Source organism: Trachypithecus francoisi, unplaced genomic scaffold (assembly GCF_009764315.1).
Source record: "Trachypithecus francoisi isolate TF-2019V2 unplaced genomic scaffold, Tfra_2.0 Lachesis_group5, whole genome shotgun sequence".
In the NCBI taxonomy this organism is placed as follows: domain Eukaryota; kingdom Metazoa; phylum Chordata; class Mammalia; order Primates; family Cercopithecidae; genus Trachypithecus; species Trachypithecus francoisi.
In genome coordinates, this window is record NW_022681470.1 from 49,684,147 (window position 1) to 49,708,585 (window position 24,439).

At 39.1% G+C, this 24,439-nt stretch overlaps 1 long non-coding RNA gene across 2 annotated transcripts; it reads right to left on the bottom strand.

Annotated features, from left to right (window-relative positions):
* Nucleotides 1-441: 441 nt before the first annotated feature.
* Nucleotides 442-13,523, bottom strand: LOC117075109. Of its 2 annotated transcripts, none has more exons than XR_004433849.1 (3): nt 13,389-13,523; nt 10,705-10,783; nt 442-808 (listed from the first exon to the last, which is right to left on the bottom strand). It is a non-coding gene; the product is annotated as an uncharacterized LOC117075109 (long non-coding RNA). The 2 variants fall into 2 exon arrangements; XR_004433850.1 differs by lacking the exon at nt 442-808 and adding an exon at nt 9,358-9,403.
* Between the last annotated feature and the right edge of the window lie 10,916 nt (nt 13,524-24,439).

The window sequence follows — 24,439 nt, forward strand, 5'->3', positions numbered from 1 at the left end:
TATGTGTCACATAATAATCTATCACCTATTTTTGTATTTTCACATTGAAGATCACATAGTATTCTTTACAGATCTACTTAGTATTCATTTCTTTTGATGTTCATTGAATGCCCAGGCTCTTATTGAGAGCTGTGCATAGGTGCTGAGAATGGGTATAGAAATGAATTTGAAAATTTTGAAGAATTGATTGACCTATATGCACATGTGCACCAAGTTCAATGCTAGAGATGTGCTCAGTTGAAAGAGATGAAAACTCAGAAGATGGTGGTTAACTGAAGGCCATCAGAGAAGGTCCCATATAGGGGGACAGATGGACAACTATGAAGCAGTGAGGACATGCCAAGCCAGAGGAACACCTTGTGTGAAGGACGGAGGTGTGATGGTTCATTATTGTTAGAGTATTACAAATAAAGAGTATAAATCATTCATTTCACCATTCTCCTCATACGGGCTATTTTTTATTATTTTCCTCTCTCTGTTATTAGAGGTAATATCTCAGTGAGCACCACTGTGCTTCTAGCTTTTTATTTCTCTTAGATTATTTTTAAAATGTGAACTTCAGAAACTGGAATTAACTGGTCAAAGGAAAGGCTCTTTTGTCAGGATCTTATTTTATGTCTTAACTTTGCAGAACGAATAATGTGGGAATTTCAAGCACAGTGATCCAGCGGGCTAAAGGTAGCAACTCCAGTACAAGACAGAGCCTGCAGAGAATTTTCTTTCTTGCTTGCTCTTCTGCTTCAGCTCTTGGCCTTTCTTACAACTTTCTACAGTGAAGTTCAGCTGGAGGCTCACGTGCTTCCTGAGTCTATTTGGGCAAAAGGTAGTAAATGGAAGAGAACAGCAGAGTTAAGATGACAAATAAACTTAAATTATAATAGGGCTGCATTTTAAATTGCTTCTTTTTCAAAGAAGAAAGAATTTTGTATCATCCAAATTGAAATAGCAACCAAAAAGCAAGTTGTTGTCTTATATAAAAGAAAAAAAAATAACTTTAAGACTATTTCAATGATTTATATTTTCGATTTCTGAAGAATTTTAATAAATATTTTTATAAAATGAATTTCATGGTTTCTCTCTACTCATCAAATCTTCAAATTAAAAGAAAAGTAACAAGAGAAAGAAAAAAGCCTTCTAAACACTTTTTCTATAGTTTTTACATAAATAATAAAAAACAGCATAGAGCAAATTACTTTTAAAATTATATAAAAAGTCAGATAAAAATTTTGGTCAATATGTAGAGATGTATAATAATTTGAAACAATATTCACCAAAATCACAGTGTAAATCTGTCATTAAATTTTAACCAAGTCAAATGCTTAAAAAAATGCACTGTATATATATATATATAATATATATATATATATATATATATATATACACTTGTTTTGCTTCATTTTTTTTTTCAGAATTCAAGATGCAATGCTTGATTTGGTTTATTAGTCACATCAAAAAATGAAATTAAGTAAGTGATCCTGATTCACACAATTCCTAGCTCTTATACTCAGTAGTTTTGCTTATTTTCCTGTTTTCAACTTTTCTTGGTGAGTTACATACTGGAAGTAATTATTGCTTCAGATGAAATTGCTTCAGAGCATTTCCAAAATGACTTAGGTAATATTCCTCACTTCTTTGATTTAAAAAAAAATCATTGTTTTCAAGTGTGTATAAGAAAAATGTAACAGAAAATCTCTCCACATCAGTTTACCGAGTCTAGCATCCACCCAGGGTTGAAATTCAAATTGTCTTTTGGGTCATTCAGTCTCCACTCCAGCAAAATTATTTTTAAGAAGCCATTGGAGATTTTACTCATCTCTTCCTTCCTTGCTTTGTTTAAACAAAATTTTTGAGACAGAGAATCTCCGTACCCACGCCTGGCTCCTCAGAGCCACCCTGGCTGCAGCTTGTATCTTATGCATCTCAAATCCATCAAAATGACTCAGTATGTGGTCCTCATAATTGGTGTCACTATTGGATAATTAGTCTTTGCTCAGATATTAAATGTTGGTAATGGCTCAGTGTAATCAAGCACCATATTAGAAAGAGTTGTGTATCTGGAATCAGAAAATAGTCTCATAATCTTACACCACCACTAGCCAAGTTATCCTGGCAAGTTATTTCAAGTCTTTCGGAACCTCCATTTTAACAGTGTAGCTCAACATTATTGAGCACCTATTACGAGACACTGATCTAGGTACTTGGGATACAAAAGTAATTGAAAATGCCCTGGTCAATGCACTTGAGTAGTTTATCAATATTAGATGAAACAGGAAAGTACTACAATATGATATGTAAAGATATTTTCTGCAGGGAGGGAATGAAAATACAATTGTCTTCCAGAGCTTTTGTTTCCAAAATATTAAGCTTTGGTAGCACCTCTCAGAAAAGTTCTCCTCTTACTGGAACTTGAAAGTCTTTTGACTTTTTCTCATTAAATCTTCTTTGCCCTAGTTTAAAGATATTGTATGAAGTAGTTAGAAAAAAAATGCACATTAAGGGGATTTTGCTGCTGGTTTAGGAAAGATTTGCAAGCCCTATATTAAGTCCCTGCTTCACTGGGTGTAGGTCAAAAGTAAGTGGATGAGAATATCTAACCTAAGTATTGAAAGCAAATGAGGAATCATCTGACCCCTCGCTTATTTACAGGTAAGGAAACGGAGGTTGGAGAGATCAAATGGCTCTCCCAAGCCACACAGCTAGTGAGTGGCTGAGTAGATGCAAAGCTGGATACTGACTTTTCCTCATTCTCTCATTCATTCCTTTAACGAACACTCACAGAGTATTCAATGCATACAAATTGTGCAAAACACTTCAGGGAATTTCTTCATGTATGAGACAGGCTCTCTGCTCTTCTCCTTCAATCTAATGCTGAATGTTAGCAGCACTTTATGTCAGAGATGAAGAGATAGTTGGAAGATTGTCTATCTGAAGAGATGAGTTGAACAAAATTAAAAAGTCTGGATTAACGTGAAGTACACAAGGTGACATGAGTCCTCAGGGTAATACAATTAATGAGCCATCACATACTGGTAGAATCTAATGAATATTCACACTCTAATCAAAATAGTAGCTCGGTTGAGTGAGGATAAGTGACCTGAACTGTGCCTTTGATCTTAATCTTAGGGAAAAAGAAGACAGAAAAGCAGCAGCAGAGAAACAGTTTTCTAAACAAAGGATTAAGGAGAAGGCTAAGATCGAAAATTTGCTGCTGTCAAATTGACAAAAAATGGGGAGAGGCTTATTTTGTGGGTCCTATATTTCCTTGAGAGCTTCTTTGGAGGTTCTAGCAGGGGAGTGCAGTTACTTGTATACCCTTGACCAAAGACCAGTCCTCTATTGGAAATGGTCCTCCCCTTTGACCAAGCATGCAGCTTCAGAAAGGATGCACATGGAGCAATGAGGGAGGAAGGGGAGACTCACCTAGGTAGCCAGAGCAGCCAAATCAACCCTGACAATCAATGACATGAAAGACTGCTGCAGCCAGATCGCCCTCACATGCAAAGTTGTCTATTTCCATGTGTCACCTTTACAGACCTTGACTGTAATGGAATTGTATTAGAATTCCAATTAAAATCAGCTCTCCTTTAGGGGAAAAAAAAAAAGGTAGATGAGAAGAAAAAAAATAAGAATCTCTGTGAATACTTTATTATGTTGCATATTGAACCATTCCTGGATGTGTTTCAGTAGATTCCACTGTCAAGTACAGCTAGTGGGAGGGTCAGTAATAACTCTCTTTTCAACACTAAGCAACTGGATTCCAACCAGAAATCCTATCTGAAAGATGTGTCTGTTGCTCCATGGATCTTTGATGATTTGAATCTCTTTAAGAACTTTCCCTCCGGTTGCAGGAGACAAAGAAGAGATAATCACAGCTATCCATTTCAATACAAGACTGCCTGAGATGTTGTCATTTTCTTCAAATCCCAGAGACTGTCAATTTGTGAGTTGCTATTTCCTATCTTTTTCTATCTAAATCTTACTTTGAAACTAGGATTGGTCACTTCACGCTACATACTGCCCAATTTCTTTATTTTTAAAAAATTTTATCTTCGATTCTTTTGTTTTTATTTTCTTATTGTGTGCCTTCAAGCAGATATAGCCAGGACACACTGCATGATTTCATTATGATAAATGGTCACAACAAAAAGAACAAAGCACCCTGGGAAGAGTCTTGGTGAATACCAACCACTGTGTTGGTTTTCCATATACCATGTCAAGTGGCTGCAGAATTCCCACAGTGTGTTCAGAAGGCTTGAAGGCAAGTACTCTGGGTACTGAGACTCTCCAAGGCCCAGGACAATTTTGCTGCTGAAAACCCATAGTGGACCATGAGTTGCAGAGAATTCACGTGGCATTTTCCCAGCCCTTGAAATAGGTTGGTTGTTCTCCAGCTGTGATGTCCCCAAACAGCTCATGGTATTAAACCAGAGTTAAAGTCTGTTGTATACCATCTGTGACATGATAAAATAACCTAACGTAGAAGTAAGGGCCCTACGTGTGTTTTATCTTATGTGAATTCCTGCTTTTCCAGTCACTGCCAGGCAGGATATTAATATACCTGTCTTTTTTTCTAAGGAAACTTGTACTTGAAGGGAAGAAATACGCACAATTCAATTTCATATAAATATTCAGAGTTAATCCTTCCACAACGCAAATGGAAAGAGTGTGACAATATTAATCCCATTTCTAAAAAATTACCTTTGATGAATGCCTTTGAACAACTAGGGTTGTTTTGAGTCTCTTTGGGGAGAAGAAAAAAAAAGTGTGCCTAGAATAAAGCACATCAGGCTTCTTAGCTGCAACAAAATCATCCACAGTTGTGGAATCTTTTGAGGTAGTTCAAGTCTAGGAACAGTTTTTCAGAAATGAGATGCAGGGTTTATAGTGTAGCCTATAAATTTCCAGTGCAGTTCTTGAAGATACACCAAATTCAGTGACTATATTTGGGCACTAAATCATATACAAACAGGCAGTGGCATGATTTCCACCTTATCTTCATCCAGATCTCCAATGAAAACAAGAATTGCATGAATGCATACTATTTATTTGTTTTTTGGGGGGGTTGGAAGATTTTTGCTATTTCGTTTTTTTATTTAAACCGGAGCTTGGGGAACCTCTTAGGAGTTCAGCTACCGGTCAAGCTTTGGGCTGAAGCAAGCTGAACTGAGCCCTCTTTCCTAATATGTTTAGTTCCTCAGACTAGACACATTCTGTGCACAAACAAACCATGAGAAAAGGGCACTAGTGGTTGACCACAAAGCAGATTGGGCCAATTACCATAATGCAAGTTTACTAGGCAAAGACCACAGAGGTGACTGACTCCTGCTTCTGTATGTGGCCCTTTTCACTACTTTATGACAAGATAACTATAAGGAATTTAAGCTATTTTAGGGGCAGTCAGGCTAGTCTCACTGCCTTCTTCACTGTTCTAAACAATTCCAATGTGTGGATGAGACAGGAGCTTTCCTAGTCACCCAGTCTACCATGGAGGTATTCCTGATAGTAAGTTTATTGTTTAATTCAACCTGGATCATGGAGGTAACATAATGCGGTGGAGTCAGGCAGTCTGAATTCAAATTCTGAACTCAATTCCTTACTCGCTGTGCAACTTTGATCAATATACTTGAAATTCTGAGAGATTTCTCTTTTTCATCTGCAGTTCAATTCTGTTAAATCCAGTGCATTTTGGATCAGTAAGTACTTATGAGATACAAAAACTGTGCTGGACATAGGAAAATAAAAGCTACAGAATCTGTATGGTCCAGGCTTGATCAGTTGGGGAGAGGCACAAAAGTCACATCAGGTGGCTGCAGAATTCCCATAGCATATTCAGAGGGCTCAAAAGCAAGCACTCTGGGTACTGGGACTCTCCAGGACCCAGGACGGTTTTGCTGCTGAAAATCCACAGTGGACCATGAGTTGCAGAGAATTCACATGGCATTTTCCCAGCCCTTGAGAGAGACCAGTTGCTCTCCAGCTGTGATGTCCCAGAGCAGCCCACGGAACTAAACCAGACAGCCCAAGAGGAAACTTGCCAGGAGCTTCTGCCAAGTTTGGATAAACTCAGACCTGGACTCTCCTCTAGAAACCACAATGCATTTCTCTTTTGAGAAGAAGAAATTAGTAAGGGGGCCTAAGGACGAGCAAACTTGGCAAGGAAGCAAAGGGCATCCATAGGAGGATCTCCCCTTTGGATGTACAGAAAATCCTCCTCCCAGAGAGGAAAAAAGAAGCACATAATATTGACAGCAAAGAGTCCTGGGACTGATTTCTCTGCCACTGGCCACTGTGGGAACCTAAGTCACTGTTTTTTTATTGGTCCAAAAGTAGGGTTAAACCAGATTACTGTTCAGGTTCCCAAAAACCTCGACATACCCCAAACTATGCTATGCCCAGCTTCCATCAGCTCCCAGCAAATAATCATTCTAACACACGTTCCTTCCAAATGAACATTGAGCAGGTCCCATATGTAGACTTGCTGAAGAGAAGATCATTGACAGCAGAATCATCACCAAACCTGCCAGAAATGAACCCAGCTACGCTCTGACACAAGAACAATCCAAAATTTTCTCCTCTGCTATGTTGTCTTGTTAAAACAGAACAAGAAATTCCATGGTCCAAATCTCTGGCAAGGGAAAAATGTCTTCCTTGAAATTAGGAGAGGAAATTCCTCTCCTCTTCCCAAGGCCTATCACAGGGACCTGTAGCTTGCTTGACTCTAGAGGAAGGGACCCGAAGACCTCTTGGGAAGTCTGTGAACCAAGTGCAGCACTATGGGGCAAGGTTGAATCCCAGAGGCAAGGAGAAAGATGAACAGGTAAGAGCCAGACAGTTACCTGGGTCCTAGCTTGGCCTCTGTGGGCTTTTGGACAAATTACTTTGATTCCCTAAGAGTTGGTTGATTCTCCCTCCCCACCTCACAGGATTATTGGGAGGGTAACTATGATAGTCATTAGGGCTCTTTATAAGTATTCTGGTAACTATTTTCCTTGCAGCCCTTTGGTTAAATTGTACTTTCCATCCCACCTCTCCCCAGCAAAAAATAAAGTATGGGCATGTGATTTGGTTTGCTCATGAAATGTGAAAAGCAGCTTGTGTCACTGCTGAGCAGAAGTTTCAGAGGCTGTGAACAGTTCTTTGTGACTCACCATGCTCTCTTTCTCTCTGTTTGGAGATGAGCAATGTTACAGATAGTGACTGTCACCCCTGGGTCCCAGAGCATACAGCTGACCTCTGGTGGTTATGTAGCATACTGTTGTTGCTCTTGACCACCAACATTGGGAATAATTGCAACAGCAGCATAATATAACCTATGCATTCTCAACAGGGGCAGTATTGCCCCCCAAAAGAACAAAAATCTGTTCTTGAGTTGTGAAAAAATATATAATGGTCTATGGCTCTCCAAAAGACCATAGTGCATAAACCAATGTAAGGTATATTTGTGGTATTAAAATGTCATGGAGGGGAAGGGGGAGTTGGCATGGATTTAGAGAGAGAAAAAAAAAAAAAGCCTGGAAAGACTCCTTAAGGATGCAATAATGAAAAAAAAGAAAGATTGAGAAGCATTTAAGCCTGTCCTTGCTTATAGAGTAGCATATAGATAAAGGACCTAGCATAGAGTTATTTCAGTTTGCCTAAAAGAGATTCAGAGAGAGTCACTATATTATATACAGTATATTTTATTTCTTTCTCCTGTTTATTATCTTTCTCCCCAGCTCATGAAGGTAGGGAGTTTTTCTATCTTGTTAGTTGCTGAATCCCTCGTGTTTAGGACAGCACTAGCACATAGCAGGTGCTCATTAAAACATTTGTTGAAGGAATAAATAAATCATTAAGACAGAAATGACCCCAGTTCTCACTAAACTTCCAAGCATAATGAGGTGTCAATCACATGCTGATGCAGACAGAGCAGGCCACTGCTGGGGCGCATGGGAGAAGGAACTAACCCAGATCTGGGAAGACTCCTGGGAGGAAACGATATTTAAAGTATGACCTAAGAAATGGAGAAGTTAGACAAACAAAAAGCAAAAATCAAGGGTTGGTGTAAAGTGAATTAAGTAAGAAGAAAAAAAAAATATTTCAGACCAAAGGAATAGTACAAAGATTGCAAACCGGCAGCTATTGAGTTGGAGTTGGATTTCACCAACAGAGATGTTTTATTTGGCCAGAGTTGACTCATGTTTAAAAATCAAAATTTACATTACAAACATGTAATTCCAGCTTGTCTTTAAATACTTGAAAGATTTGGGAAAAAAAATGGCTACATGTGAATAACACTCCAGCTTTCAGTTACATACGGCCTCTAAGGGAGGAGACCACCTCTCATATTGTCTTATGCCCAATTTCTGCCTTCAAAGAAAGAAGAAGTAAAAACGAAAAGGCAGAAATGAAATCTACAAGCAGACAGCCCGGCGTCACACCCTGGGCCTGGTAGTTAAAGATCTACCCCTGACCTAACTGGTTATGTTTTCTATAGATTCCAGACATTGTATGGAGAAGCACTGTAAAAATTCCTGTCCTTTTCTGTTTCGTTCTGTGCGTTCTGGTGCACGCAATCCCCAGTCACGTACCCACCGCTTCCCCAATTGATTAGGACCCCCTCACGCGGACTCCCTTAAAGTTGTGAGCCCTTAAATGGACAGGAATTGCTCACTCGGGGAGCTCGGCTCTTGAAACAGGAGTCTTGCCCATGCTTCCGAATAAACTCCTTCCTTTAACTCAGTGCCTGAGGGGTTTTGTCTGTGGCTCTTCCTGCTATACCTCCATTATGGACCTTGAGACTGAAAGACATTGCTTTTTATAACTGTATATATCCCGTTATTTACTTCAAAAAGAATTAGGGCACCAACTGATTATATACCACAGCCATGTGTCTATCAACAGTAGCAAAATGAAGGATAGATTGATAGGGCTACAAATTTCAAGCAAAATATACATATGTATTGATGTTTGGAAGAGAAGAACATGACCATGCAAAATTCTAACCTGCTTTATTCAATATTTTGAAGGCATTTCAGGCTGTCTTCCTTGGAACAGTCTAAATAAAGTCTGAAAGATGAAAGAGCTAGGGTACATTTAAGGAACTGAAAATGTACTCTGGCTCACATATGTTTATTGCAGCACTATTTACAATAGCAAAGACTTGGAACCAACCCAAATGCCCATCCATGATAGACTGGATAAAGAAAATGTGGCACATATACACCATGGAATACTATGCAGCCATAAAAAAGAATGAGTTCATGTCCTTTGCAGGAACATGGATGAAGCTGGAAGCCATCATTCTCAGCACACAGGAACTAACACAGGAACAGAAAACCAAACACCACATGTTCTCACTCATAAGTGGGAGTCGAACAATGAAAACACATGGGCACAGGAGGGGAACATCACACACCAGGACCTGTCAGGGGATGGGGGACAAGGGGAGGGAGAGCATTAAGACAAACATGTAATGCATGCAGGGCCTAAAACTGAGATGACAAGTTGATAGTTGCAGCAAACCACCTGTGTATACAGGTGTACATGTATACCTATGTAACAAACCTATACATTCTGCAGGTTTGTTATACAAACATATATATAAAAGACTTTCTAGTAAAAACTCACCCTCCCTCCCTCATCCTTATTTGGAAGCCAATGGGTACTGTATGGTGTTAGGAGGGGACTTGAGGACCTATTGCAATTTTAGAGTTTATAAAATGTATCTCTGAAAATCAGAAGAAAAAATAAAAGAGTGATACAATGGACTTCGGGGACTTGAGGGTAAGAGTAGGAAGGGGGCGAGGGATAAAAGACAACAAATACAGTGCAGTGTATGCTGCCTGGGTGATGGGTGCACCAGGATCTCACAAATCACCACTAAAGAACTTACTCATGTAACCAAATACCACCTGTACGCTATTAACTTATGGAAAAATAAAATCAAAAATATAAAAATAAGTAAAGAAAGAAAGAAAATGTGATCTGGCTAAAACATAATTTGTGACATGGAGATGGAAGATGTAATAAACTCCAAATTTTGAAGGCTTTTGAATACCATTTTAAAAAGTCTGAACTTAGTCCTAACAGCAATGAGAAGTCACTGAAGTGCTTAAAGCAAATGAGCGATGTGTTCCTGTTAGCGTCAAAGAAGACAGATCAGTCTGCCAGAATATAAAGAGTAGACTGAGGGCTGAGCGCAGTGGCTCATGCCTGTAATCTCAGCACTTTGGGAGGCCAAGGTGGGCAGATCACAGATCACAAGGTCAAGAGTTTGAGACCAGCCTGGCCAACATGGTGAAACCCCATCTCTACTAAAAATACAAAAATTAGCCCAGCGTGGTGGCACATGCCTGTAATCCCAGCTACTTGGGAGGATGAGGCAGGAGAATCCCTTGAACCCAGGAGGTGGAGGTTGCAGTGAGCCGAGATTACACCACTGCACTCCAGCCTAGGTGACAGAGCAAGACTCCATCTCGAAACCGAAACAAAACAAAAACAAAAACAAAACAAAACAAAAAAAAGAGTGGACTGGTGTTAAATAAGACGAGAGGCTGAGTGGCAAATTATAAGACAATTGCAGAAATTCAGGCAAAAGAGGATATTGATCCTAATGAATAAGGGGTGATAATGGTAATGGAGAAATTCTAGAGGCATTCATTTTGTCCTTTATCATTAATATTACCCTTACTTATTTACAGTGTTATGCCCAATAAGACTTACCCCCTCAGATGCCTTTGCAGAGCCTTGGTAACTTCCTAGAACAGTTGTGCCAGTCCTGGACTATTTTCCTGGATATTGTCTGTTAGGTTAAAATAAATAAATCTTTTTATTATCAACATGCATGAAGTGCAATGCAATTATTGAGACATAGAACTGACAGAATTTAGTAGATGTAGGATGGAGACTTACTTTGCAGAATTTTTGTAAGGATTTAGCATAGGGGACCCCAACCTCCGGGCCACTGACCTGTACTGGTCCATGGCTTGTTAGGAACCCAGTCACATAGCAGGAGGTGAGTGGTAGGCAAGCAAGTTTTACTGCCTGAGCTTCACCTCCTGCCAGATCAGTGGCAGCATTAGATTCTCACAGGAGCACGAACCCTATTGTGAACCGTGCATGCGAGGGATCTAGGTTGCACACTCCTTAAGCAAATCTAACTAATGTCCAATGAAACTGATGGAATAGTTTCATCCCAGAACCATCCCCTGCCACCACCACATCCATGGAAAAATTGTATTCCACAAAACCAGTCCCTGGTACCAAAAAGGTTGGGGACTGTTGATTTAGTGTATCGACTACCTAACAATGTCCAAAATAGAAGTAAGCAACAGGTATTAATTCCCTCCTTCTCTCTTCCTGTTCCTAAGATCAGAAACCACAAATTCTAGTTTTCTTTGAAAGGTATCTACACTTAAACAGTATACACACAAAGAATTTGGTACTTGGTTGTGGCTGATAGACTAGCAATTTTAATTAATGTTTAAACATGATTTAGACATAGGGAAAGCAATGTTGTAGCAAATGTTTTCAGACACACACATAAATTACAGATGGATTATTCAGGCTAATGCAGCTACAGAAGATAATTGTACCAGGTGAGTTTTATTCTGTGAGATATTTAGCTCTTCCAGCAATTTGATCAGTTTTGACTGAGTCATGCTCAAAGCTGAAACAAACTTTATTTTTGAAGATTTTATTCTGATTAGATAATACTTTGGGTAATATCTGATCATTGAAGAGAAAGTACAAAGTAGAAAGCAAACACAGAGCACAGAGAAATAGCAAAATAAACGATAAACTATATTACCTTCTCTCTTAATGCAGTTATATATGCAGTTTTATGTAAAGAAGAATAAAGATTGCTTTTGTAAATTTGTCCTAATCTTCTTTTTGTCTGCTAAGGACAAAGTGTAATAAAGCAAAAATCAATTAAAAGGTAATTATAAATATGATCTCAACTCTGTCGCAAAAGCAACTGCTTATCTATGTGCATATTGAAGATGTCCACGCAAAGAGAGGACTGGAAGGAAATGCACAGGAAGTGATCAGATATTCTCATGGAATGATATACTTTCGTGTAGTTTGCTATATTTCTATATTTCCTGTGATGGCATGTATTGCTTTCATAATCAGGAAAAATGTTAACTTACTACAAAATTTTTATGCAGCATTCCTTTGACTTAGTAAACAGAGTTGTTTATGGATTTTTAGTCTTGGCAAGTAATTAGAGTAGATTCCATCACTGTTGATATTTATCCCCTCTTCACAACAATACACAGAAGGGGAGAAAATAGTATATTTCCTATACAAAATGTGGACAAAAGAATACAGTTAAGAGAACTAGAACAAAACCATAGACTAGGAAAGCAGCCAACAATATTAGCTTTGCAAATTTATCTTAATAAACCAATGAATGCTTTGAGTTTGAACCTGTAAAATTATTTATTATTTGCAAACCTATTGCTTACAATAAAACAGAATTATAATGTAAAAAAAATTTGTGATGAACAGGGTTTATGCACTGTGTTGCTACACTAAGTAGCATATGAATGCTCTTCAGTAACTGGAGCAACCTAGTCAACTATAAATAAAGCATACTATGATGCCCTCAAACCAAAATTCATTCATCTTACTTGAATGAGCAATTCTGTTCAGTGAAACTTGACCCCCTACTGTTAACTAATTATATTTTCCAGAGAAAAACACATCCGCTGAAAAAAATAAGTTGTTCTCTGCAAAGAAATAAGATCTTCCAAGCACATCTGGTAAGATGTATTTTACTTTTAATTTTTTAATCTTTGGGTACAAAGATTTGACACATTATTTCAAAAGAATACAACTACTCATGCAGTGGGAATAAATTCAACAAACAACTGAGGAGCAAAGTACTGGCTTTAAAAAAATAAACTAAGTAAAAATTTTTCCCTTGGATAATAAAATAAGAATAAAAGAAGAGACATTGGGTTAAGAACCCTTAGGGCAAAATAAAAACACAATTGGTTTCTCAAAAACTTGCTTTTGACATGTCAAAAAGAGTCATGCTAGGGAAATGAGCTAAGAAAGCACATTGTTATTTGTACGTGATAGCGTGACATCCTTGCCGTGTTGAAGGTAAGACCATCTAAATGTCAGGACAGTACACAGAGACTATAAAAACAAAATGGAAATAAAAAGCAGGATAATAAAATGAAAGGAAAAGTAGAAACTGCTAGAAAGAAGCAGAAGCAGCACAACTGTCAAGGAGACAGTGTAAATTCAGATGCCATCAAGTTTTACCACAAGGAGATAAAGGAAAAGGCCAATTTTGATGACAAATAACAAAGTGTAACATCCAAAGAGTAGCAGGGAAGAGAGAGGTCGTATGCCCTCCTGTGAACATTTGAATAGTTCTCAGATACACTTACTTTGAGCAGAATTATATGATTGCTGAGTTCTTCCCTCTCTGCTTGGCAAAAATGATGGAAGTCTTGTCTCCAATTTTAACCCTATTTGCCTTTCTGCAACGATATGGCAGGTTGTTTACATGCTGGGTGGGGAAAGGGAAACTAAGAGTAAAAACCAACCAGTTGTTACTTTGCAAAATGGAAATGTAACTCTGAGGACTAAGCAATCTTGACTGCTAACAAACTTAATTCCTGAACACTATGAAAAAGGACAAAATGCATAGAGATTGATACTTTAAATATTCAGCAGGTTCTCTTATTTGGCAAAACCATTTTGAAGCAAAGCTGATCTCATTTTGGTTTAGATCACACCAAAGGATTTCCACCAAAAACGACTGAATTACTGCTATTTACTAAAATGGTTTTCATTCTGTGACATTTTTCTCTTTCAACCAAAATTGGTGTACTAAAAGTCATTTTTGGCACTGACCATCTAGAGTTAGTGCAGTCTCCATAAGTTAAGGGCTTAATCCTTCACAAATCTTCCCTTACTTCAGATTCCAGCTGTACTTTGGGGGTCTCCAGGTCACCCACACGTCTGAACAACTAGCTATAAATTTGGTGATTCCCATGACCCCCTTAGGTTCAATAATTCACTGGAACAACTCAGACTCAGGAAAGTGTAGTACTTAGGATTAGAGTTTTATTATATAGGATACATTCTGGATCAGCCAAATGAAAAGACACATGGGGAAGGTCTGGGAGGGTCCCTAGTGCGTAACTTCCATATCATCTTCCCATCAAATCAAGTAACGGCACCATCCCAGCACATCGATGTGTTCACCAACCAGGAAGCACCACTAAGCTTTGGTGTTCAGTTTTTATTGAAGTTCCATTAGGTAGGCATATTTGATTAAATCAATGGCAACATGACTGAACTCAGCCTCCATACCTTGTCCTCCCTGGAAGTCAGACTGGCTCAAAGTTTCAAGTTTCAACCCTCTAATCACATGATTGGTCTTTCTGGTGACCAGCCCCTGTCCCAAAGCTATGGAATAGCCCACCATGAGTCACCTCATTAGCATAAACTCAGGAGCCATCCAGGAGGCTCAGGAATAACAAAACAACTTCTATCTCTCGGGAAAATTCCAAAGGTTTTAGAAGCTTCATGTCAGAAACCTGGGGCAAAGACCAGACATATCCTCCATTATGTAGCAGACATATTAAACCAAGAATGGCAAAATGACATAAAACAAACAAATATTTAAAAGACTTATAAGAATTCTGTGTTTGTTATTTGTAGTATACATCTGAAGTATGAAAGTCATAAGTCTGGTGTAGATCACACAAAGATTTTGTGACTTGAATGTGTACCTCCAGGGTAAAAAAGCATTGATTCTATCCTAAGGAGGATTTACTTGGGCAAAAGACAAAGAGAAAACTGTTTTCTCTTGAATACGCTTACTTTCTATTTCAATGCCCTCCCATTTACCTAAATTTCAGTCTTGCTTATAGGTCCCAGTCAACTCTTTCTCCAAAAGTGTTAAGTTCAATAAACATTTATTGAGCAACTTCGATGTACAAAGCACAATGTACAAAGGTCCCAGTCCTTACAAACCTGTCAGTCTAAACAAGATGACAATCATGTTGAAAATTAAGTGACACGACAAAGGTAGAAACAAAATACTTTGCAGTGTTTGAAACATAAGCATTTAATGAGACAAATCATGGGGTGGCTAGAGGGAGGAAGCACTTCAAAAGAGTCTTGAAGAATGAGTAGGATTTCAGAACAGGATGGAAAGTCAAGAACTCTACCAAGCAGAAATGCGAAGACCCAGGAACCTGAAAACATGTTTGGTGAACCCACATGGTTGCAGTAAAAGGCATATGGCTGGGTATATTAGGAGCTGAGGCTGAAGAGGTGATTGAGGCCTTATCATGGGGTGCTGTAAATTCTTTGCTGAGGAGTTTGAATGCTGTTCTTCAAGCAATGGAAAGCCACTGGAGATTTTTGAAGAAAGATACTTCGTTGTGTCTCAAATTCCTCTTCTTTAAGTCTCCAGGAACTCATAGACAAAAAGTGAACCAATGAGGATATTATATAAATAATCCAGACAATAAATGGCAAGGTGCTGTGGTACTGAACACAAAGCAAGAATACCAAAAAAGAGAACTAACAGAATTTAGTAATGGATTGTGGGGGCAGAAACGGAAGTTGAGGATGATTTCCAAACATCCAGCCTGCCTGACTGGGAATATGATGCCACTGAAAGAAATGCAGAACCATCTTAGTCTACTCAGGCTGTTATAACAAAATACCATAAATTGGGTGCCTTAAACAAGAAACATTTATTTTTCACAGTTTTGGAGGCTGGGAAATCCAAGATCAAGATGCTGCCAATTTAATTCCTGGTAAGAGCCTAATTTTGGGCCCATAGATAGCCATCTTCTTGCTATGTCTTTACATGGAAGCTAGAAAGAGAGAGCGAGCGAGCCTTGGTCTCTTTTTATAAGAGCACTAATCCCATCCTGAGGACTCCACCCACATGACCTCATTTAAATCTTATTACCTGCCAAAGACCTTGTCTTCAAGTACCATCAAATGGTGGGTTGGCGCTTCAATATATGAATTTTAGAGGGACAAAATTCAGTCAACAGCAGGAAACCAGGAGAAGGATTGGAATGGAGGATGAAGGGCTTAGTTTGGACACATTGAGTTTGTGGTTTCTTCTCATTACTCAAGTGGCAATATCTAGCTGGCAGCTTGGAGATAAGGAGTAAACAATTTTAAAAGGAGATCAGAGTTCAAGTGTTGCGCCTTCCTGGATATATAAATTTTGGTAGACATTTCTTAGAATGGAAAACCTCATTACCCAAAGGATTAAATATCTAATGGGAGTGGCTACCTACACTGTCTATGTGGTATTATTTGAAAAAGATAAATTCATCCTTAACTCATTATAAAGAAAAGTGTGAGGGCTCGGGAGTCAAATTGTTTGGATTGAAATCCTTGCTGTTCTTATTACCATCTGCATGACCTTACATAAGCTACTGGAACTCTTAGTGCCTTAATTTCTTCATGTGTAAAATGAGCATAGTAATACCCTTCTTACACAGTTGTTGGAAAAATTAGAAGGATTAATATGTGTAAAGGATTGAGCCAGTACGTATTAGCTCCTCAATAAATATTAACTACTGTTGTTTCACAAAATTATGTTTCCAGTACGCTCCTAAAATCTGAAATTCCACCATTAAAATTTTTCCTTTGGTTCTAAGAAGATTTCCATTATGTATTTTCTACCTAAATCCGTAAATTTATCTCTGGTATTATGAACTGAATCTGCTTTGATGTATTTATATATCTTTAAATATAGGCCAGTTTTCCCAGAATAAATGAATCTTTGTGAGCATATTATGCTAAATAATTTAGAATTGAGAGGAAATAATTCTAATTCATTGAAAAGAAATTTACTACTTTTACCCTGAGAGTCATGTAGCAGTTATCCTCCCTAAACAGAAGAGAAACATATTATAACGCCTAATAGCAGCAATAAGTATAGACATCTTGATGGAGGTCATCTTACAGAGTGAGCAGAAATTCATTACCAAGTTCAAATGGCTTATGCTGAATCTAGTTAGGCCCAACCTTGACAATTTTGTCATTTGGTTAGTATACAATAACAACTACTATTTCTTGAATAATTATTTTGGTCCAGAAATTTATACATGTGGTCTATTGTAATCCTTCCATCTGCCCAATGAAACTATTATTATCATTCTCATTTTCCCAGATAAGGAAACCAAAGCTCCGAGAGCTCATTACTTGTCCCAAGTTACACTGTTGATTAGTAGCAGAACCAGGGTTTAAGCTCCCTGTGCCTGGCCCGACACCAAAATCCTTGCTTTTCTAACCACCAAACCTTCTTGCCTTTCCTTTTGAACAAGCACCAGCAGACACTGTATTTATGAATTAAAAATAACTTTTAGTTATCCATGACAATGAGTTCAGGAGAATATTACAGAATTTTGGAGCTGAGATGGATTTTAGGGATCAGCCAGGTCAGAGCCCTCATTTTCACAATTATAGGAATCAGAAATCTTCACCAAAGAGTAATTTAGAAAATATCCAATACAATCCCTTCATTTTACAGATGAGGGAACCAGAATCTGTGATTTGTCCACAGTCACATTCTAGTCGATAGCACAGTTGTATAACCATGGCCGATATTCTTTCCATTCTCTATCTAGTAATATTTCCATAATGTACAAGTACTCCATCCCCTCTGGGCACAGTACTCCAGAGGCAGATTCCATTTGCCCTTGTGCTAGGCGGTCTAAAACCACATGGGGAAAGCAAAACTAAATTAAAACCTAGGTAGTCAACCAGGGCCCACAGTGGCTTTGAAGCAATACAGATAATAACTAAATAAATAATCATAATGTGACAGGATCTTTGGGTGTTGCTTTTCTCCCTGGAAACCTCTGTGGCCAGTGACACCTTTGCCCAAGTTCATGTCCTGGGTCCAGGAAGAATGAGGTATGCAGACAAGTGGAGGGTGAGCAAGACAAAGAGGAGCTTTATTGAGTGTTAGAACAGCTCAGAGGAGACCCACAGTGGGTAACTCTTCTTTGCAGGCAGGTAATTCTGTCCAGTGTTCAGCTCTCAGCAGAGAGGAGGCCCTGGAGTGGGTGGCTCCTCTCTGCAGCTGGTAGTCTCAGTGCCTCTGCAGGTCTCTGAAGCTCTCAGCAGAGAGGGTAGTTCCTCTCTGCAGCTGGTCATCCTGCGGTCTCTCCATCCTCTGCCTTGCTCTGGCTGGAGACCAGGGCTTTTATGGGCCTCAGAGGGAAGGAAGTGCATGCCGATTGGTCCATGGGCAGTCTTGGGCTGCCAGAAAAGTCACCCCAAGTCCCAACTCTGGTCAGTGGAACAGCAGCCCAATCCTCAGCCTTCAAGACCTCCCTGCCTGAAAGTGGGGTCTTACCGGGACCGCCCCCTCTGCCCAGGAATCTGTCTGCCTCCCACGGCTGTTCATGACATCCAGGCCATCCCTGACTTTGCTCTGAGACCCCAGCAGGTGCTCACCGGAGGGAGAAGTTAGGCAGTGGGAGGAGGCACTTCTGAGCATCCAAAGGCACTGGGGCCTTCCCAGGCTCCCAAGAGAGAAGAGATACCTGTGCCTGCAGCCATGTGGGCAGCTGCAGCTGCGTCCAGGGGGTCAGGCTGCTTCCTGCTCCCTGGAGAGGGAAGCCCAGGTCTACAGCTTTAGTTTGGGTGGCTGCAGCCACACCCAGGAGGACAGGAATCCTGTCTGTTCCCAGTGCCAAGAGCACAGGGAGGCTTGGACATGCAGCCACAACTTGGGTGGCCACAGCCTCGCCCAGGAGGGCAGGGTCTTCTGCCTGCTCTCTGGAGCAGGAGACCCAGGTCTGCAGCTATGGTTTGGGCAACTGCAGTGGCAGCCAGGGAGCTCCCTCCCCAAGTCAGAAAAGGTGGGTCTCCCGCTTGTTCCCAGCTCCCGTAGGCTCCACGGAGCATGCAGTCCCAGTAGTGTCTCCCTGCTGCAGCCAGCCAGCAGCAGGCCGTCTGGAGTAGTTGCTGCCATCATTAACTTAAGAACTAGTAAAATTGTAATTAAAACATCAAGGGATCCAGAAGAGGTTTAAAACAGGAGAGATGGTAGGGCACAGTGGCTCATGCCTGTAATCCCAGGACTTTGGGAGGCTGAGGCGGATGGATAACCTGAAGTCAGGAGTTCAAGAGCAGCCTGGCCAATACGGTGATACCCCGTCTCTACAAAAAATTAGCCAGGCATGGTGGTGGGTGCCTGTAATCCCAGCTACTCGGGAGGATGAGGCAGGAGAATCGCTTGAACCCGGGAGGCGGAGGTTGCTGTGAGCCGAGGTTGGGCCATCGCACTCCAGCCTGGGTGACAAAAGCGAAACTCTGTCTTGTAAAAAAAATATACCAGGAGAGATGTTGTCAGAACATCTCTCCTTCTAGAACAGTACACTTCAATTTCATGTGGCTTTTATTGCAGTATATAACACTCTGGATATAAATTATTCAGAATTCATATTTTTGAAATACCAAAACCAAAATATTACCTCCCTCCAAAATATTGATGGTTCAATAACAAATAGCACTATTTACCATAATTCTAAAGCCCAGCATTGCCATCACCCCAAGCACCCTGAGCATGATTCCTAAGGTGTCCCTGACTTGGCCTCCATCTCTCTCTTCAGCTTCAATTTTTATCACTCTTTTTTACTCTCATCACTCAGGGATATTGAGATACATACGATTCCTGGATATGTCACACTACTCTTACTCATGCTATTCCCTATCTAGAATGCTCATTTCACATCTACCTCTTTATTCTCCTAATGCTACTCATCTTTCAAGGTCCACTTTGGGCATCATCTCTTTGTAAAATCTTGCAGGGACATGTCTTCCAGGCTGGATTGGGATGCCATCATAGGATATATTATACCATAAAGTGGTCACTGGTTCATTTTTCTGCCTTTCCCATTAGACCATTCGTTAGGCCTTGAGATCAACAACTCTGTTTCATTCTGCTTTCTCCCTCCAACACCTAATAGTATATGGCAAGTGACTGCATGTAAAAAAATAAAAGTGTGTCCAACTGGTTAATTGACTTCTCAATACTCAAATAAACATTCATGAGTGATTAATATGCAAAACAACACCCCCGAATGTTCTGCTCCTCTCAAGTGTGTTGGCCCTTGTTATTTAAAGATCTATTTAAAGGGCCGTGTCTAGACTGGCCAAAGAAGGTAAGAACAAAAAAGACTAAATGTAATTCCTCCCAAGAAATGTGATCTGTTTTAAAAACAGTGCTATGGACCAGTCCCAGGACAGCAAATTAGAATAGAGCATCTTCTCATGAATCACCTCACTAAGATGATTATCTCTGAAGGACATGGAAGGAAGTTTATTTGAAATGAAAACACTGGAAAATGAGAAGCAGAAGAATTATGTAGACATGGCTAAACAAGCAAAGAATGCTGAATACTAAGGAGATAATTTGAGTTTGGCATTAAAACATAGATAGTCCATGCTTCTGAAAGAATAAATGTGATCAAAGGGATTAAAAGAAAGATGATTTGGGCAGAAAAATCTTGAAGGCATTAAATTAGAAATTTCATTTGTTCAGACTGTACCATATTTTCTTTGAGAATGTAAGTTCCTAACCCCATAACTGTTTTTATTGAACACCCACAGCAAATGAGGCTTTGTTCAGCTGTGTCTAACAAAGCACCAGTGTAAATCATTCAGCAAGCATGGCCAAAGGATCACCGTACTAGCAATTAATTGGGTTTTCCTTTTGTTCTCATTTCTAAGGGTTAAAATGTTGGAAACATTATATCTAATAAATTTAAACCTGACATACATATGCTAGGTCCAGAAGAATCTATTATAAAACATAAAACATGCCCCAAATAAAACCGTTTGGCCCCTTGCAGTATTTTCTGAAGCATTTACAAACACATCCAATCTAATAATAGGGTATAAAAATGTTATCAATTTTAAAAGAACACAAAGTCAACTGCTCTATAAGCTTGAACAGAAAAAAACAGGTCGATTTGTTGTACAAAATGTAATTTAGCAAAACCTCATTGCAGCCTCCTGCTCAATATCCAGTAAACTAAAAAATATGCATTACTTTTAATAAGAAGATGAATAGTTTCAAAAAGGGCTATGTCAACAATCACATAAAGACCTATATAAATGTAGCGTTTGTTGGAGCTAACAAAAATATTGATAAAGGAATCTCTAATAAGAACTATAAAATTGAGAGCTAAGAGTTAGAATGCTTAAAAAAGCATAAGCATAAAAAATGCTTATGATTTCTGATTTGGGGGGATAATATAACAAGTCAAGAAATTCTGATTCACTTTAATATTTCTGAGAATTTTTTTGTGTCTGACAGTTCACCTTCATTCAGGGTTTATTTCTTCACTCCAAACCTAACATTTTGGAGCACCTACTATATGCCAGGAATTGGATGAACACAACAAAAGACGTGCTCTGGAGGAGTTCACACCCTAATAGTGAAACTGATATGTAATTAACTACCAAACTGAGGGACTATTTTAATGGAAAGGTGTTGGCCAACAAAGAGATCATATCTCCCCAGTGGCATTCTGGAGGAACTGGTAACTCAAGAATGACTTTAGATAGGAAAGAAGGGGATGGGCCCTCCTAAAAGTGGAAACAAATACAGTATATCACAACTAGATTATCAATTCATTGAGGGCAGAACCCATCTTTTACTTCTTTATATAATTTATATTGCATAGTATTTTTTTAATAATGATATCATAGATAGTTCTGCCTTGCCAAGCTTAGGTGACTTGGAATTTGGAAAACTGGAGACATCAGATGAAAGAAAAATAAACGAGAAAATAAGAAATTAAATTTTTAAAAGTTAAAAATAGTCATTAATATGCCTTAATAAGAAAAAAAGAAAACAGTCAGAAGTAACCACAGGGTGGATAGAAATAATTCTGAAGCCAAATAGACACTCTTTTTCCAATTGCACCGATTCATGTGCCTCATAACTCATAGTCATTAACTACTGGTGTGTCCGGAATTGGTTCCTTCCGGGGGATTCTTGGTCTTGCTGACTTCAAGAAGGAAGCCATGGACCCTCGTGGTGAGTGTTACAGTTCGTGTGTGTGTGTGTGTGTGTGTGTGTTACAGTTCTTAAAGATGGTATGTCTAGAGTTTGCTCCTTCGGATGTTGAGATGTCTCCAGAGTTTCTTCCTTCCAGTGGGTTCATGGTCTCACTTGACTTCAGGAGTGAAGCCGCAGGCCTTTGCAGTGAGTGTTATAGCTCTTAAAGGTAGTGGGTCCTGAGTTGTTTGTTCCTCCTGGTGGGTTTGTGGTCTCGCTGACTTCAGCAGCGAAGCCGCAGACCCTGGCAGTGAGTGCCACAGCTCACAAAAGCAGTGCAGACCCAAGGTGTGAGCAGCAGCAAGATTTATTGTGAAGAGTGAAAGAACAAAACTTCCACAGAGTGGAAAGGGACCTAGACGGGTTGCTGCTGCTGTCTTGGGCAGTCAGCTTTTATTCTCATATTTGGCCCTACCCACGTCTTGCTGATTGGTCCATTTTACAGAGTGCTGATTGGTCCATTTTTACAGAGTGCTGATTGATGCATTTACAACCCTTCAGTTAGACACAGCACACTGATTGGTGCGTTTTTACAGAGTGCTGATTGGTCCGTTTACAAACCTTTAGCTAAACAGAGAGCACTGATTGGTGCGTTTTTACAGAATGCTGATTGGTGCGTTTACAAAGCTTTAGCTAGACACAGAGCGCTGACTGGTGTGTTTACAATCTTTTAGCTACACAGAAAAGTTCTCCAAGTACCCACCCGACCCAGAAGCCCAGCTGGCTTCACCTCTCACTAGTAACAATCAAGCTCTGGGTTTTACAAACCCACAATATGAAAGGGAGCTCTTATGGTGAATACCAGAAGGTTTTGGCCTATACTTGGCTATAAGGCAAAAAATATAGGGCTTAAAATAATTTTAACCTTAGGCCAATGGAGAGATTTAAGACTTTACAATTAAAGAAAGAAAAAGAAAAAAAAAAGGGAAAGAAAAAAATGAAGTAAAAATAGAAGAAAAGGGGATAAGAAAAGGAAATAGAGAAGAGGAAGAAAAGAGTATTGTGGGAAATACTAAAAAGCCACAGATAGTCTATCACTAGAATCCGGACTACCACAAAAATTCCAGATCAGAAAAATCTCTGCACAATATCACCACTAATCACTAAAGATTTAGGCAGTAATTATATGTCAAAATGTATGGAAATTCATACAAGGTGCACCTTAGTCTTTAAGAAATGTTCTGTTCTTTAACAAACATGGGAATGCAGATGTACCTCTTCTACACACTGATTTCATTTTCATTGACTATATATCCAGAATTGGATTGCTGGGTCATATGGTAGTTCTATTTTTAATTTTTTGAGGAACTTCCATACTTTCATCATACTGGTTATAGGAATTTACATTCCCACCAACAATGTGTGAGTTCCTCTTTCTCCATGTCCTCACCAGCATTTCTTACTTTTTGTCTTTTTAATAATAGCCATTTTAACTAGGGTGAGTTAATGTTTCATGTGGTACTGATTTGCATTTCCTTGATGATGAGTGATGTTTATTCCTGTGCTAATCACAACAGCCAAGATGTAGAATAAACCTAAGTGTCCATCAACAAATGAATGGATATTTTAAAATGTTTTATATATATACACACACACACACACACACAAATATATATATATATACACACACACACACACACAATGGAATAATATTGAACCATGAAAAAGAATGAAATGCTGCTTTTGCAACAACATGATTGAACCCTGAGAACATTTTGTTAAATGAAATAAGCCAAGTACAGAAGCACAATACCATGTGATCTCACTCCGATGTGGAATCTTAAAAAGTTGATCTTATAGAAATAATAGAGGGTAGACTAGTGGTTACCAGAGGCTTAGAAGCGTGAAGGGGAGATGGGAAGAGGTTGGTTAACAGGTACAAAGTTATGGTTAGACAAGAGGAATAAGTTCTGGCATTCTAATACACCATAGAGTGACAACAGTTAACAATAATGTATTATATACTTCAAAAGAGCTGGAAGACAGGATTTTGAATGCACCCACCACAAAGAAATAACAAGTGTTTGAGGTGATGGATATGCTATTTGCCATGATTTGATCATTACATAATGTATATATGTATGAAAACATCACACTGTACCCCATAGATACAATTGTCATGTGATAATTAAGAACAAAACTTTAAAGTAATTGTTTTCTCTTGTTATTGATGATTTGAGGTGTATATTTGTTTTGACTTTCCAGTTTAAAATGTGCCTGCTTCCTCAAAACTCTCATCAGCTGCTTCTTCCAGTAAACAGTTATAAATCTCTAGCACTCATTATTATCTCTAGGTTAGCAGATGCTCTTGTCCAGATGGCAGAAAGGAGCCAAGAGAGGTGCAGTCTCTGAGTCCCCTTGAAAGTTGAGAAA